Consider the following 16715-nt stretch of genomic DNA (forward strand, 5'->3'; position numbering starts at 1 on the left):
TAAGAAATGGTACTGATGGGATTAGATTATTTCTTCCATTTGCTGCTACAGAAAATGTGCCTCAGCCGCCTGCCAAGGCAACCCAGTGAATTCAGCCATCACTGGCAGGACTTGCGTGTGGATCATTAAAAGTAAAGGGGCTTCTGGTGTAAAATGGTAGCTGCAATTTAAATGACTTCTGCTACCCCCCAGAAACAGTTGATCCTCTAAAAATAGAGAGGCGCTGAGCTTCTAATAAGCCTTTAAACCTATTTTCTTGCCATTAAAATTATTCCATCCTCTGCTAAAAGTGCTGATTTGATCGACTTTTAATGATCTTGGTGCTCCACGACTCCACAGGGAGATGAGAATAGAATGGCATGAAAAAGCTTTCCTCAAGTCACCTGTGTGTCAAGGTGACTCGGCCCAGACCATGACTGGAGTGAGGTGGTTGTTAATTTGCTGTGAACACTTAACCTTTGGCCTCTCTGATGAGATTACAAACAAGGCAATCCTTGACTAGAGGTAATTCACTATGTAAACATTTATTCACTCAGAAATTGACTTGTGCTACCAGCTTCATTATAAAGGTATGGCTGTGAATTTTTCTAGAAGGGAACCAGAGAGTTGGTTGTCATTCTAAACACAATATTGACCTTTCACACCATGCAGAAAAAAGGAGGTTTTGTTCTCTCTGAAAACCCATATGCCTACTCTGAAGCAGCAAATTGTTGCTAATAATAAAAAAAAATGTTAAGTTTATAATAAAAATATACTTTCATTGCCCTTTGGTGAGTAATGAAATTGGAAAACATAAAAAACTCTTACATTTGGAAATGGTTGTATCTAGTTTTTTGTTTTTGTTTTTGCTTAATAAGGGCTTCCTCATATATTACACTATAAATGTAATTGCATATGCCAGCACATGTACAATGTTCAATAAAAGTATTCCCATATGTGTGTAGATTTCGACAAATCACATTAACTTATGCATGCAGACTTTTTGGTAACAATTTTCCATGGTTTTTGGTTATGTAATCCAGTAGCGTCTCCAGGTTGGGGGGGAGGGGAATGGGTGAAAATGGTCTCAGCGACCAATAAAGTATTCCTCTGATTTTGGTCATTAACATAGTTACAGAAGGGGGTCTGCTCAATATTCTGCGTGGCAAGGTTACATTAAAGTAATATGCTTGAATGCTGAATGTTTAAATGTATGTCTAGGGACAAGGGATAAAACAAACACCATTAGCTGTTCTGCTGGATAAATATTTAATGGTTATTGTATTTGTATTTGTTTAAAAACCAATAAAATTGTTTGTATGTTTGTTTTTAAAGATATGCCTCAGGAAAATAAAGTCACAATTGCCTCCTTTAAGGTACTGGATGGGTCAAATATCCCAAATCAGTCTACAGTGAAGGAACTGCTAATCCACAGAAACTGTGGTTCCCCATCTCACCCCAAATTGGCACAGGCTTCATTCTGAAGCCCTTACCTTCATTCTAAATCCCTTAAAGATTCTGAAATCCAAATAATTTCACACATATTTAAATAGGATACTAAATAGGATATTAAAACTTCATAATGGGTGTAGTTCTAAGCCAATTTAACAAGTTTATGAAAGTCATGTCCTGGTCTGATTCTCACTCTAATTGATGAACTGCTCACAATATAATTTAGTAAAGAGCCAGGACTGTTTATGCTTTATTGTGCAAATGTGTCTAATTGTATTAACTTCACTAGCAAGGCTCTTATCACTTCCAGCAGCACAGGAAGTGCATGATGCTTTTTCCTCCTTCAAAGAAAATGGGGAATTAGAATGAGGAAATCTCAGCTCTGAAGGGAAGAACTTCAGAATGACCTTGATCTGAGGAACATGTGTTTCTCAAGGAGAGGGTGATGTCTTATTTATTCTGCTACTGCAGTGTTGTTGTTGTTGTTATTATTATTATTATTATTAAAATGTTCACCCTGCCTAATTTTCAAAGACACTCAAGGTGTTTTGCAATCCAAAGAGTTCCCCGCTGCACATCACAAAAACTGACATCAAAGCAAAGCCCCTATAACAAGACCCAAAAGAGCCATTGAAACGGTGACATGCACCAGCAAAAATAAAGCAATCTGGTAACACTCCTCAATTGGCAAGAGAAGAGAGCTGGCCCTGATTGTTGCCAGTCAAGCTCCTGGCATCAAGGGATCTGGAGCAAGGTTTCAGATGTTGATTGTAGTGTGAGGAGAAAAATCTACAGGAAGAGGTGGTCCTTGATTTGCATAGATAATAATAATAATAATAATAATAATAATAATAATAATAATAATAATAATAATAATAATATTTTATTATTTATAACCCGCCCATCTTGCTGGGTTTCCCCAGCCACTCTGGGCGGCTTCCAACAGAAAAATAGAATAAAATAATTGATTAAAGATTAAAAGCCTCCCTAAACAGAGCTGCCTTTAGGTATTTTCTAAATGTCAGGTAGTTGTTTATCTCACTGACCTCTGATGGGAGGGCGTTCCACAGGGCGCCACTACAGAGAAGACCCTCTGCCTGGTTTCATGTAACTTGGCTTCATGCAACGAGGGAACCGCCAGAAGGCCCTCGATACTGGACCTCAGTGTCGGGGCAGAATGATGGGGGTGGACACACTCCTTTAGGTATACTGGACCGAGGCCATTTAGGGCTTTAAAGGTCAGCACCAACATTTTGAATTGTGCTCGGAAACGTACTGGGAGCCAATGTAGATCTTTCAAGACTGGTGTTATGTTGTCTCGCCGGCTGCTCCCAGTCACCAGTCTAGCTGCCGCATTCTGGATTAGTTGCAGTTTCCGGGTCACCTTCAAAGGTAGCCCAACAGAGAGAGCATTGCAGTAGTCCACGCGGGAGATAACTAGAGCATGCACCACTGGCGAGACAGTCTGCAGGCAGGTAGGGTCTCAGCCTGCACAGCGCCGTCTTAAGCCCCGCTGTCGCCATGGCGCGCCAGATCACTCTGGCGCCCTTCCGCCCCGTTTCCCAGCGCGGTGGGCGGGTGGGCGCGGCGCTGCTGCGCGGCGGGCGGGCGGGCAGACACAGCGCGATCTCTACGGCGCCCTCCCGCCCCGTTTCCCAGCGTGGTGGGAAAATGCAAATCTATCTCAGCCAGCAAAATTGTGACTTTTCAAACTGGATCTATTTATTTGCTATATTCTCTATTTCGATCATGGTATGGGGTTCTATACTGCAAAGCTGCTAAAGCTCATTCAATTCATTCTTTTGAATACCTGTGTTGTCATGTTGAAATGTACAATCTCTCCAGGAAGTGCTAACTGAACTCTCAAGACTAGCAGTTACTGACAACAATCCTTACAAATTCCTCCCATAGTAAGCTCTATGTTTACTGCTGATCATTCTTAAGGGAACCACAGAATCATACATAACTGCAATGACAGTTTCTGTAAGCCCACTAAGGGTGGCTTGTAAATCCTGCTGGCTTACTAATGCCAGGTGTTTCTCTTGCAGACAATATTATGGTATGAAACCAGTACAGTTGCTAGACTCCAGGGGTCAAATGAAAAAATGGAGTTACTAAAATATCTCTCGATTGCCCGAACCTCTTTGCATGATACGTGTGGGAAGTATGGATCTTCTACACAGAAAATGTGGAAGGTGATGTATTAAATGTAAATCTAAAACAAATGTGAACCTCTTCTAGACACAAAGGAAGATAAGAAGAGCCTACTGGATCAGACCAATGGCCCATCTAAGTCCAGCATTCTCTTCAAATAGTGGCGAATCAGATGCCTGTAGGAAACAAGCAAGCAGGATTTAAGCGCAATAGCAAGAGGGAAAAGGGAAATTGTTTGCCGCTGTCCAACAGATTCAGCAGTAAGCCAGAGGAAGGTGCCGATCTGTGGGAAATATTCACAATCAGGCCCTACCCAATGACTGGCTCATTTAAACACTGGGTTTCCCCCCCCCCAGCTATGTAGGAGTTGTTCATAGAAAAGTTGCTCCCACATATACAAGGGCAACTGGAACACAAAATGTTCCCAGAAGAATGATCAAATGCTGTAGGATGAGTAGCAAGGGGGGTAGGCAGGGGAGAGGAGTAAACTAGCCCAGCCTAATCCCTTCTCTGATGCTCTTCTTGAAGGATCATCAAGCTATTCTTGCTCAACAGCTTCCAATCCTTGTCATGAGTGGTGCAGAAATGGAAAATGAGCCACACCCATTGCTAAAGGACAGGGATGGAGAACCTGCAGCCTTCTGGAAACTGTTTGATGCCAACTTCCATCACTAACAAATCCATAGGGCCCCCAGTTCACCATTCTTGCTGTAGGAAGAAGCACCATCCTGCATTCCTATAGCACCTTCCTATATGCATTCCTATCACCTTCCTACCAGGGGATTCACCACAGCAGAGATTATCAGATCAAAGACTACAATAAGCATTAACATAACACAGACCAAAAATAAGGTATAAGAAGTAAAAACAGAGTCAGAGATTCAGGCTGCAGGTCTCAGGTACATAAGTATAAAACAAAATAAAAAAATTCCTTCCAGTAGCACCTTAGAGACCAACTAAGTTTGTTATTGGTATGAGCTTTCGTGTGCATGCACACTTCTTCAGATATTGCAATTGCAATTGCATGGATGATAGTAGTCAGTCTAACCCAGTCCAGAAACAACCATAGCTGTTTATCATTTGAAGCTGGTCAACAGGCACTCCTAGCTACTAAGGTCACCTGGAGTTCTAGTGACAGGGATGGGTCCAGGAGCACTCCCAACATACAAAACAGCTGCTTCATGGGAGTACATGGGAAGTACACCACCATCCAAAGAAGGCAACTCACCCTCTCACCCACAGAACCTTCATCTTGCCTAGATTCAGACTTGACCCTCATCCAGCCTACCAGGCAGTGGCCCAAGTCCAGGCAGTGGCCCAAGGCTCTCATGGCCTCTCCTGACTTAGATGCTACAGAGATGTGCAGGTGTTACAGTATACTGATGACAGCTCACCCCAAATCTCATAATAACTGCTCACGATGGCTGCAACTAGATGTTAAATAGCACAGGGGACAAGATGGTACCCCATGCCACAAGAACTATGGAGCCAAAAGATGATCTTACCTGAAACCAACCCCAGAGATAGGACTTGAAACCACTGTAAAACAGTGCCCATTATCTCTTTCACTGAGTCAGTTCAGGAGGATGCTATAGTCAACAATATCAAAGCTGCTGATAGATCAAGAATGATAGGTTGGCACTGTCAGGAAAAAGGCCTACTTATGAGTAGGACCCTGGCAGAGACACATGCTCGGCTGGCATGTTCTCCCCCTCCCAGGTGATCGTTTGGGAGCTTCATAAGCATTCTCCAGCCCCAACATTACAGCAACTGGTGCCAGGAGACACCAGCACACTTTAGGGATCTGCAGAGATTGCACAGTAGCGTAACACTAGCACAGCAAAGACATACAGTCATATGACAGACAATAAACCTATGACTGCACACGGGGAATGAGTCTCCCAACAGGCACATACACCCATACTTCTTTCTTATGATAAAGGTCACCCTGCTCAGTCAAGGTCAAGACTCATCCAGTCGCCATTCTACCCATTCCAATCTATCTTGTTGCTTATTTTACATGGGATAAAATCAAAAATTTATTCCAGGACTAACCTACATGCATTTTGTCACAGCTTTCAGTTCTATCTGTTCATTTCTGTCTTTTTTTGGTGTCAGGGTTACCAATGCACACAAGCATCTATTTGGATTAATGAATCACAGTGCACATATATGGTGATGCAATCATACATAACATTCCATCAACATGTCTTTAAAATACATTATTATATCCTAGTACATCACTGCAACCTTCTTCCAAAGAGTACGAGGCATGCATAGTGTCTCCTACTTTTATTCTCACATCAACCCTGTGAGGTAGAGTTTAGGTTGAGAGAATGTGACTAATCCAAGCTGACCCAGAAAACTTTGTCTAGTATTCAATTAATTTGCAAAGATATTTTGGTACATGGAGAACTTGGAATGTGGAAGGGGAGAGAGGAAAGAGAGAGAGAGAGATGATGAAAAAGAATATCAGGGAAACTGTGCATGCACAGTAGTCTTTACAGATCATAATTGTTTATTTTTAAATGGAAGAATAGTGGATTGCTAATGCACTGTTGCCATGCTGCAAACAAGTTCAGATAATCTGGACAAAAAAAACTGGGGAGAATTTAGTAATCATCTCTCTAATATTGGTAGTTTTCATGCTTTCCTAATTTATTTTGGCTGAAAATTATTTTTGCTGTGCTCAGTGGCTAATTAATAAAATCCTTGCCATGGATATAATTTTAAACAAAATAGGAGGTAGATACTTTGTTTCCCCTTAATATTTCATAAATGCTGTAGATGTTTAATTAGAAACCGTGTCTTATAAATAAACTATGAATCAATGTGACTATGTAAGATAAATGCCACACAAGCAGTTCATGGTACTAAATCCTTAATCCAATATTAATGCAGTATTAAATATTACTCCACTGGTAACCCCAAAGGCATTTAAATATACCATTCCAAGAAGCTTGAAGTAGATTTAATTTGCCGTAGTATACAAGGCCCATGCACCACATATAATCCCACTTAAACCTTATTTTCTGGTGATTTATACACCTTTTGCTGCTCCTTTGTAGAGGAATTAATTTCCCTCTGTTTTACCATCTGAACAAGAATATACACTGTGAAGGAATAACTTGTATGTGCGACAGAACTAATAAAGTAGTCTGCCATATATAACCATAGTAAACTGTTAGCATCATAAATCAGGGACAGGATGTGTCTCCAATTATCTATAAAAGTAACTTCCATCTAGCTGCACCAGAGAGCTTAAATGAATCTTCCCTGAAAAGCCCGCTGATTTCAAGTTCTAATCATTCTCCAAAACAAAGACATCTGCTAGGATTATACAAGAAGCTACATAGGGGCTTTTGTCCAAATGGCTTAATTACCACCTACTTTCAAACATTGTTTATGGAGGAGTCAAGCTTCTTTTACTTTATACTTACTTTGAATGTGGCATGGTTGGTTGTCTCCACAGGACTTCCCACAGCAGTTCCTGGATGTGTAAAATATTTAGTCCGCACAACTGCCTTTAACACCATGGCTACGGTAGCATCATGCAAGGATTACCTGGGTGCTCAGAGAGTACATTGCCTGTGTGGTTGTTAGCCACAGGGCACAAGGCCGTAAGCATTCACTGGCACAGGATCAGACATACAAGGCAGTCTCAGATATCGATTTATTTCAAAGAGCAGGAGAAAATGCAAGGAAGTGAGCCAAACACACACACACACACAAATGAAGAAGAGCTGAGCCTCAAGCAGATATGCTTAGGATATTCCTGAGTGAAATATCTGTGCTGTACTAGAATAAGAGACATGACCTTTACTGCACTAGCTTGAGGCCTGCCTCTTCCTTCATTGATTTGAAAGAGTGTCAACAACTCCCAGCAAGAGGAGAAGATCATATCTCACTGTACTTTCATCCCTCCCCTCCATGAAAATAAGAGAGAGCTGTTGGGCAAAAAGGGCCACATTTATTAAATAAGTTGTTGTTGTTGTTGTTGTTGTTGTTGTTGTTGTTGTTAGATTATATATACTGCCCTATACCTGGAAGTCTCAGGGTGGTTCACAGAATAAAATCAAAATATAAAACCACAAAAAACATAATAAAAAACCAACAATCCAATAACATCCCCCCCAAAAAACCCCTGACATTTTAAAAGGGCATAGGATGTCAATCAAATCAATCAAAGGCATGGTTAAAAAGGAACATTTTTGCCTGGCATCTAAAGGTATCTAATGAAGACACCAGGCAGACTTCCCTGGGGAGAGTATTCCACAGATAGGGAGCCATCTTGTGAGGCACATGAAGAAGGGCCTCACAAGATGATCTCAGGTTCATATGGAAGGAGGCGGTCCTTGAGGTATTGCGGTCCTGAGCCATTTAAGGTTTTATAGGTCAAAATTGGGCCAGTGCAGTCGGACCAGGATCGGTGCAGTATGCTGAAACTGTCTTGCTCCAGTGAGCAACCTGGAGCTATGAATCTGCTCCTTCAGAGGAAGTGTAACCCCATCAAGAGCAGGTGATCTCCCACCCACCTGGTCTAGGGAACCACCCACTAATGGTGCCTCAGTCTTATCCAGATTGAGTTTCAGTTTGTTGGCTCTTATTCAGTCCATTACCGCGGCAAGACACTGGTCCAGCACTTCCACTGCCTCACCTGCAGATGTAAAGGAGAAATACCGTGTTTCTCATATTATAAGACATGTCTTATATTTATTTTTTCCTCAAAAAAACCCACTATGACTTATTTTCAAGGGATGTCTTATTTTTTTCCTCCTCCTCCTGCCGCGGCCGGCATTGCTGCTGCGCCTATCACTATGTCTTATTTTCGGGGTATGGCTTATATTCCTTGAATGCTTAAAATCTTGCTATGGCTTATTTTATGGGTATGTCTTAAAATATGAGAAACAGGGTAGAGCTGAGTGTCATCAGCATACTGCTGACAACGCAATCCAAACCTCCGGAAAACCCCACCCAGAGGTTTCATGTAGATGTTAAACAACAGAGGGGATAGGATTGAAGGTTTCATGGGGCGGAAAAGCATTCCCCAAGGAACACCCTCTGGAAATGACTATCCAAGTAGGCAGGGCCGGTACTAGGTTTTTTTGCGCCCTAGGCGAGATAACCTTCTGGCCTCCCACCCCCCCCATCATATTTCAAACACAGATGTATTTCACATCCAACCTGTTCCTTGTAACCATGATCTCTGCTACATGTTCCAAAGCAGTAGCAGCCCTTCTACCACAGAATAATAGTGCAGGGTGGGGAGGGAGGGGGAAGAGAGAGAAGGAAGGAAGGAAGGAAGGAAGGAAGGAAGGAAGGAAGGAAGGAAGGAAGGAAGGAAGGAAGGAAGGAAGGAAGGAAGGAAGGAAGGAAGGAGAGAGTGGGAGGGAGAGGGAGAGAGGGAGGGAAGAGACAGAGAAGGGAGGGAGGAGGGGTGAGAGGGAGAGAGAGGGGGGAGAGGGAGAGGGAGGGGGTGAGTTCAAAAGCAGCTCACAGTTTGGGCAGTCGTTTCAGAAGGATACCATGGTCAATCAAATAGAAAGCCACTGAGAGGTTAAGAAGAATTTACAGGGATATGTTTTCCTTCTCTCTCTCTCAACAGAGATAATCATACAGGGCGACCAAAGCAGTTTCTGTGCCAAAACCTCAATTGAAATGGATCCAGAAAATCAGTTTCTTCCCAAAGCACCTGGAACTGGTCTGTGACCACTCTCTCCAGAACCTTGCTTAGGAAAGGGAGATTAGCAACTGGCCAGTAGTTAGCTGGGAGAAAAGCAATGACAAACCTAGACAGCATCTTAAAAAGCAGAGACATCACCTTGCCTACAAAGATCCGTATAGTTAAAGCTATGGTTTTCCCAGTAGTGATGTATGGAAGTGAGAGCTGGACCATAAAGAAGGCTGATCGCCGAAGAATTGATGCTTTTGAATTATGGTGCTGGAGGAGACTCTTGAGAGTCCCATGGACTGCAAGAAGATCAAACCTATCCATTCTTAAGGAAATCAGCCTTGAGTGCTCCCTGGAAGGACAGATCGTGAAGCTGAGGCTCCAATACTTTGGCCACCTCATGAGAAGAGAAGAATCCTTGGAAAAGACCCTGATGTTGGGAAAGATTGAGGGCACTAGGAGAAGGGGACGACAGAGGACAAGATGGTTGGACAGTGTTCTCGAAGCTACGAACATGAGTTTGACCAAACTGTGGGAGGCAGTGCAAGACAGGAGTACCTGGCGTGCTCTGGTCCATGGGGTCACGAAGAGTCGGACACGACTAAACGACTAAACAACAACAAGTAGTTAGCTAGGTTTTCCGAATCCAGGGAAGGTTTACCATTGCCTCCTTCAAGCAGGCAGGGACTGCCTCATCTTGTAAAGAGGCATTGATCACCTCCCCATCCCAGCCAGCCATTCCCTCCTTGCAGGTTTTTATCAGCCAAGGGTGGTAAGGGTCTAGAGCACAGGTGGTCACCCTGACTGATCCAAGCAGCTTGTCTACATCCTTGAGCCTTACCAACTGAAACTAATCCAACACAACAGGACTAGACTGTGCTCTGGACACCCCATGAGAGTCATCTGCTATAGCAGCAGAGTCAAGGTCTTGGTGGATGCAAGCAATTTTATCCTCAAAATGCTTTGCAAACAAGTGACAGCAAGCTACCATTGGTTCTAGCCAGGGCCGGATTTAGGTTTGATGAAGTCCTAAGCTATTGAAGGTAACAGGGTCCTGTATATGTCCAGCTGTCCTTTGTCAACAACAAATTGCCACTGGTTTTTGTTGTTGTTGTTGTTGTTGAATATATGCTATATGGTGATTTATGGACCTAATAATATTTGCACATAACAAAATATGTTGCTGTATGTAGGTTTTATTTTATTTGTTTTTATCTTCTATTTTGGAAATGTACATCCAATTGCTGTTTTTTACTTTAATTTTTTTGGGGGGGCCAAGAGAGTGGGCCCCTAAGCTATAGCTTGTTTAGCTTATACGTAAACCCGGCACAGGTTCTACCACCTCCTTTGGGCCAGCCTGTAAAAGGCCCTGTACTACCCAGAAAATCTCTGCTGGGCAATATACTGAGGATGCAACGGAGGCAGCAAATATGCCTTCTTTGCTGCCTTCACTGCCACTCGATAGGTAGGCTTGATAAAGAGCCCTTACTAGTGTTCAGTTGCATTCATTCAGATATTTCCTCCACTTGTGTTCAAATACATGAGCTACAATGAGCTAGCAAGCATGACTTGAGTGTGGGCACAATATCCATCTGAAACCAGAGAAAAGCATCCCCGCTTTCCTTGGGCATTTGGACAATGCCACTTTGGTTCAAGGCAGCCAGATCAATGGAAGGGTCTCAGTTCAGTCGCAGAACATCTGCCTTGAACAAAGAACACTATTGGTTCAATCTCTAGCATCTCCAGGTAGGAATGGGAGACTCCTGTTTGAAACCCTGCAGATGCCTTGCCAGCCAGTGTAGGCCAGTGGTTCCCAATGTTTTGGTATGGCAACCTAGAAGTCCAAATTTACTTGGTAAGGTGATCCATAGATTTTTTTTTTGTCACATTAATTTTGTGTCTTAGGTCTTTGTCAGCCTCTTGTTTCCTGCATTTTAATGGAAGTTTTTTCCTATTTCATAACCACTACTTGAGCCTTCAAAGCAAAAATTTACCACACACCTCTAACAATGTGAAATGTGTTGAAATATGTTTAGTACTTATAAAACTATTCACAGATTTGCTTATGACAATGGAAGACCATCAAACATCTATCTGATTGCAGGATGCTGCTTCATAAGCTATAAAAAATTATTCTAAGAAACCAGGACCGGCAGCCGTGTGACACTGGAAGTTGTGCCGCTTTGCCCTTCTATGGGCACCAAAAATGGCCACCGCCGGCTTCAAAAGTCACTTCTACGCATGTCAGGAAGTGCGTCGACGCAACTTCCGGTGTCGCTCTGCCCATCTATGGGCACCAAAAATGGTCACCGCCGACACGGAAGTCGCGTTATGCACTTCCGGATATACGTAGATGCGACTTTTGAAGCCGGCGACGGCCATTTTTGGTGCCCATAGAAGGGCAAATCAGAAAAAATGGCCGCCGGCAGGAGAAAATAATGGAGAAAAACGGGAGACGAAGGGATACGGGGGACCACCTGAAAAAGGTAAGTAAAAACGGGGGTTTCCCGGGGGAAACGGGGTACTTAGCAGCTATGCTAAGAACACATGGTTGTGCAGTTTCTTAAGTGTGCTAAGAGTTGTTAGGAAAACACTATTCTCACAGAACTACAATTCCCAGAGTGCTTAAACAAACATTTCCAGGGAACTTTGGGAATTGTAGCTAGTTGCCCTCATACAGCACAGGAAACCTAAAATGATCATGGTTGGAAAAGTAGAGAACCTTAGAAGGTGTGATGGTGCTTCCAATCATGTTGGCAACAGACAGACAGTATGGAGGGGTATGGGGTCATTAACCTCATTTTTAAAAATATATATTTTTGCAAAAAAAGGGGGGGTTGTCTGGAACCCAGTGAAACCTTCGAGGCCTCATGATATTTATTTCAGAGACATTTCTGGGCTTCAACAAAAACACTGCTGTTGAGAATGTGGCTTGGGGATTAAAGCACTGAGTTAAAAAAGATCAGCATAGGAAAAGGGAAGAAAAATAACAAAGGTTTGAAAGCTGGATAGCAGTCCTCTTCAGGGGGTAAGATGAAGGAGCAAGATACTTTCCAATGCTGCCCCCTGCTGAACTCGGGGAATACAAATCCACACAAAAGTCTCAGAGATTTAAGAACAATATATATTTAATACAAAGGCAACCTAAAGTGTGGTGCTTCTATCAAATTTTCCTAACCCTAGGAGAGGCCACTGGAGAGACACACACAGAGAGAGATCTCAGCATTGGGGTTTTCTTTGTTCAAATATATAGCCTTCGTAAAGTTGGGGAATCATTTGGTCTTAAAAGTAATGGATTATCCAAGTTTTCGCCTTCTAATGGAGTGCAGCTGGAAACAGCTTTAAGAATTCTGTTTCTTGCCCTCGTGATTCCCCCCCCCCTAGAAACACTGATCTCCATCTTTCCTTCAGAGGTTACTCTCCTTTTTTCCTTCATTGACATTGTGTTAAAGTACTGTGGAAAACAGCCAGCTATCAACTCAGCAATAATATTTATGCTTACATTTTAGTAAAATCATATTGCAGTAAAAGTGATTTACTTGTCTACCCTCCGCCCCTGACTCATGTTTCAAACCACTCTCATTTACGTCGCCACAGGGACAAATAATTTCAAGAGCAGCCCACAACAACTGGAGACTGTTTGTTCTGATGTGGTATTTTTATATTCTCAGTCTGCAATCTGGAAGACTTACTTGCTAACACAGTTACATGAACACAAGAGATTGTACCCAGTGTTAGTCATTCAGAGTAGACTCACTGATTTTAATAGACGTGAATAAGTTAGGTTCATTCATTTCAATGGTTCTACTCTATGTGTACGACTAATGATGGACACCAATGAAGGGGAAAAAATTTACCCAAAGATACAGCCAAACTATTTATGTAGGGCCATTTCCAGGGGAAATAAGTCTGAATACATTCTGGATTCTCTTGAATTCTGAAAAACACCAAGAGACCATTGACTTGAGATAAACAAATGGCATCTGTGAACAAGTTTAAGGTCAGCTTTGAATAGAACAGACCTAGGTCTAAAACTGCATCAAATGAAGTAGAACCTTAGCTATGAAAGCTCATGCCACATGGGTAGAGTCATACCTGCCAAGTTGCTGTCAGAGAAATAAGGGACTGGGCTGGAAATAGCAGACCGGAAGTAGCGCTGCCGCCATTTTGGAACTGGGCAGAGCATGCTCAGAAGTCACTTTTGATGCTGCTTTGCCCAGTTCCAAAATGGCCACCGTGCCAGAAGTCGCACTGCAGCCATTTTGGAACTGGGCAGAGTAGCATCAAAAGTTGCTTCTGAGCATGCTCCGCCCAGTTCCAAAATGGCCGCCGCACCAGAATAAACCGGGAAAAAACCAAAAAATCCATTTTTTTTCCAGCTAGGAACAACTGGAAAAATGGGGATTTCCCGGGAAAAACAGGAGACTTGGCAGCTATGGGTAGAGTAGGGGCTTTAGATTGCATTAATCATTTGATAGCACCAGACATAGTTGTATCTGGGTGGCAGCCATGAGATTCCTGCTACTGTTCTGTTCTTTGTGGAGAGAGATAATAAAGTTCTTGTCTAGCTTCCTGACTAGTTTCCTGACTGGTGTCCTGATTCTTCCATGACCTGGTGTCAGAACTCACAAATTCCAAATGTGACAAACAGTGTCACCATTAGGGAGGGGATTTTTATTATTATTATTTAGTCCACACTGAAAGGCAAACTTACATAATTTGTACATTTTGAAACAACACAAAAACAGCCACCTTCCCAAATTTACACTTCTCTGTATTTTTAGTGATATCCTCCAGACAAGCAATGTGTACAAAAATGCATATATTAGTGAACATGAGATACAGACAGGCATTATATTAGGGGAAATTGCTTTGCAAAAATGCATAATGAGCAAAACTGCAAATATAAATATGTGCATTAGAATAAATTCACACTAACATGCTGGTTTTCATATAAAAATGTGGAGAACTGAACTTAGGACTGAAAAGATAAGAGATTCACCCAGCTCTAGGCACAGTTCCCTGGACCAGAAGGTTCCAGTTTAAAGAATCCTGAAGAAAAGATTTGCCTGACCAAAAAGGCTTAAGAGAAAAAAAATTGTGTTCACTTCTTTATGGTACAAGTGTGGGGAGCTAACAATGTTTTTAAATCCTTACCTTTGCTGAGGAGGGCCATAAATGAATGTGGGTGCCCATTTGAGTTATTTGTTAGGATCCTGAATTAACAGAATGAACACAGTGAGCTTGAAGATTTTAAAGACAAATTGGTGCTTGGAATTATAGACCAAGCGCTTTCTGAAAGTATGCAACTGTTCGAGGATGTAACTCTTTACAAAGCCATATTTATTGATCTAATGCCATTTCTAGACAACCCATTGATCAAAATTCTCTATGCAGTTTACAAAAACCAATTACAAAAGTCAAGCTAGAGGAGCCATAGCTGCCAAGTTATCCCTTTTTTACAGGGATTTTCCCTTATGCTGAATAGGCTTCCTCGCGAGAAAAGCGAAAACTTGGCAGCTATGAGAGGAGCATAGTGAGGAAAGTGTTTGAAGACAGGGCATCTTATTATCATTATAGTCCTAGAGAAGGACATCATCCAGAAAGCTGTTGTATTCAGGTGGTACAACAACTCACCACAGTGGTCTACAGGCGTTTTTTCCTAAAAGTTTATGTTGTGTAAGGACACTGACCCTCCTTGGAAAATAAACTTAACTACCAGTCAAAATGCTATTAATTCCAAAATACATCTAGGAGCTTATCTTACACTTATTTCAGAGAAGGCCTATGCAAAATTCCAGAGCGCTCACAGATGTGCAAAAGACAGCAATTGTTTTACATGACCCAAGGAATATTATGCGTGGTTCTGGATGCTCTACTACACTAAAAAGCTACATGGCTGAGCCATTTCTGTCTGCCATACAATCCTCAGTCATGGAATAGCTGCCTGAATGGGGCTACTAAAAGTTGTGGGAGAACTAGGACTGCTTGACAAAAACTGCCTAAGAAAATGAGACATTGTGGACACTGCTTTAAGATCTGTGCCCAAACAATACTACGTACAAACAGCCACATAATATCTATTCACCTATATCAGAATGGAGAATTGGAGCTAGGAAGGATAAAAGAAAGGAGCACACTTAGGCAAATGACTGAGCTCACCTCACGGTATGAACCAACGGTCCCTGTCATCAAGAAAAATGGGCAAATGCACACCTGTCTAGATCTTTAAAAACTTAATGAAGCTGTAGTCAGAGAAAAATATGTACTCTCAATGCTAGATGACCTTTTCCCCAAAGTGACAGGAGCCAAAGTAGTTTCCAAATTGGATGCCTCAAGCAGTTTCTGGCAAACACCTCTGACAAAACTGAGTGGTGAACTGACTAAACTTATCACGTTCTTTGGGATATTGTTTTCAATGTCTGCCATTTGGAATCAGAAGTACTCCCAGGATTTTTCAAAGAAAGATGACAAGGCTCCATAGAAACACAAAAGGAGCTGTGGTATTAGTGGACAATATCCTAATACACATCCTAATACATCAATGGAAGACCATGACAAAATTCTGGTCATCTTATGGAACAGTCTCCTTGAATCTGGACCCAAACTAATCGATGCAAAGTTGAAATGCAGTTCTTGGGTCAAGTAATCACACAATATGGGACAAGGACAGGCCTAGAGAAGGACATTGTCCAGAGAGTTGTAAGGGCTGACTAACATTACAGAACCAAGATGCTTTCTGATCACATTGTTGAACATCTTCATTGTCCTGCTTAAGGCAACGGCTTTTTTTATAAAAAACAAAACAAAACATCAAACTTACCTGGACATGTTAACAAGTTACATATAACTGTTTCTAAACATTCCTGGTTTTATTTGTCATTGCTTTAGGTTCACCACATAAGGACTCTTTGACTGAGTGCTTTATAAATTTTTCTAACTAAAATTCGAAAGACGAATAAACTAAACCTTTTATTGAAATCCACAATGACCAGGCTTGGCAGATAGTTCAAGAGGCTACCTTTACAAATATAAAGGGCCCAGAACTTCTGATAGCCAATCTTATACTTTTTGTTATGCCAACAAGTTGTTGTTGTTGTTGTTGTCGTCATCATCATCATCATTACAAGGAGTTTTGAATAATCATCTGCCTAGTTCAGAATGCAAGCTCACTGCATTCTGTTCCAGACCACTTACCTAACCTCTTACTGAAGCAGAAAAATGCTATGCACAAATTTAAGGGGGTGAAAAGAGAGAATGTTTCGCTAGTGTTTGAGCACTGTAAAGCTTTTATAGATGCCTATGTGATCTACTTTTTTTCAGACTCTTCACAGACTATAAACCTTTGATGACCTTGATTTAAGAAAAAGGTTTGGTTCAAGTACATTACTAGGCCAGCATCTTCTACTAATAATGATGAGATTCAGCTCAGTAGACAAGTACGTTAGAAAACAAAAAC

The 16715-nt window shown here is 41.9% G+C and overlaps 1 protein-coding gene across 1 annotated transcript in view; it reads right to left on the reverse strand.

Moving 5' to 3' along the window:
* The window catches only part of CDH7 (cadherin 7), a 114839-nt gene that overhangs the window by 44243 nt on the left and 53881 nt on the right, over nucleotides 1-16715 (reverse strand). The window lies entirely within an intron of this gene.

This window comes from Zootoca vivipara, chromosome 8 (genome assembly GCF_965207765.1).
Source record: "Zootoca vivipara chromosome 8, rZooViv2.hap1.1, whole genome shotgun sequence".
NCBI classification, from domain to species: Eukaryota; Metazoa; Chordata; class Lepidosauria; order Squamata; family Lacertidae; genus Zootoca; species Zootoca vivipara.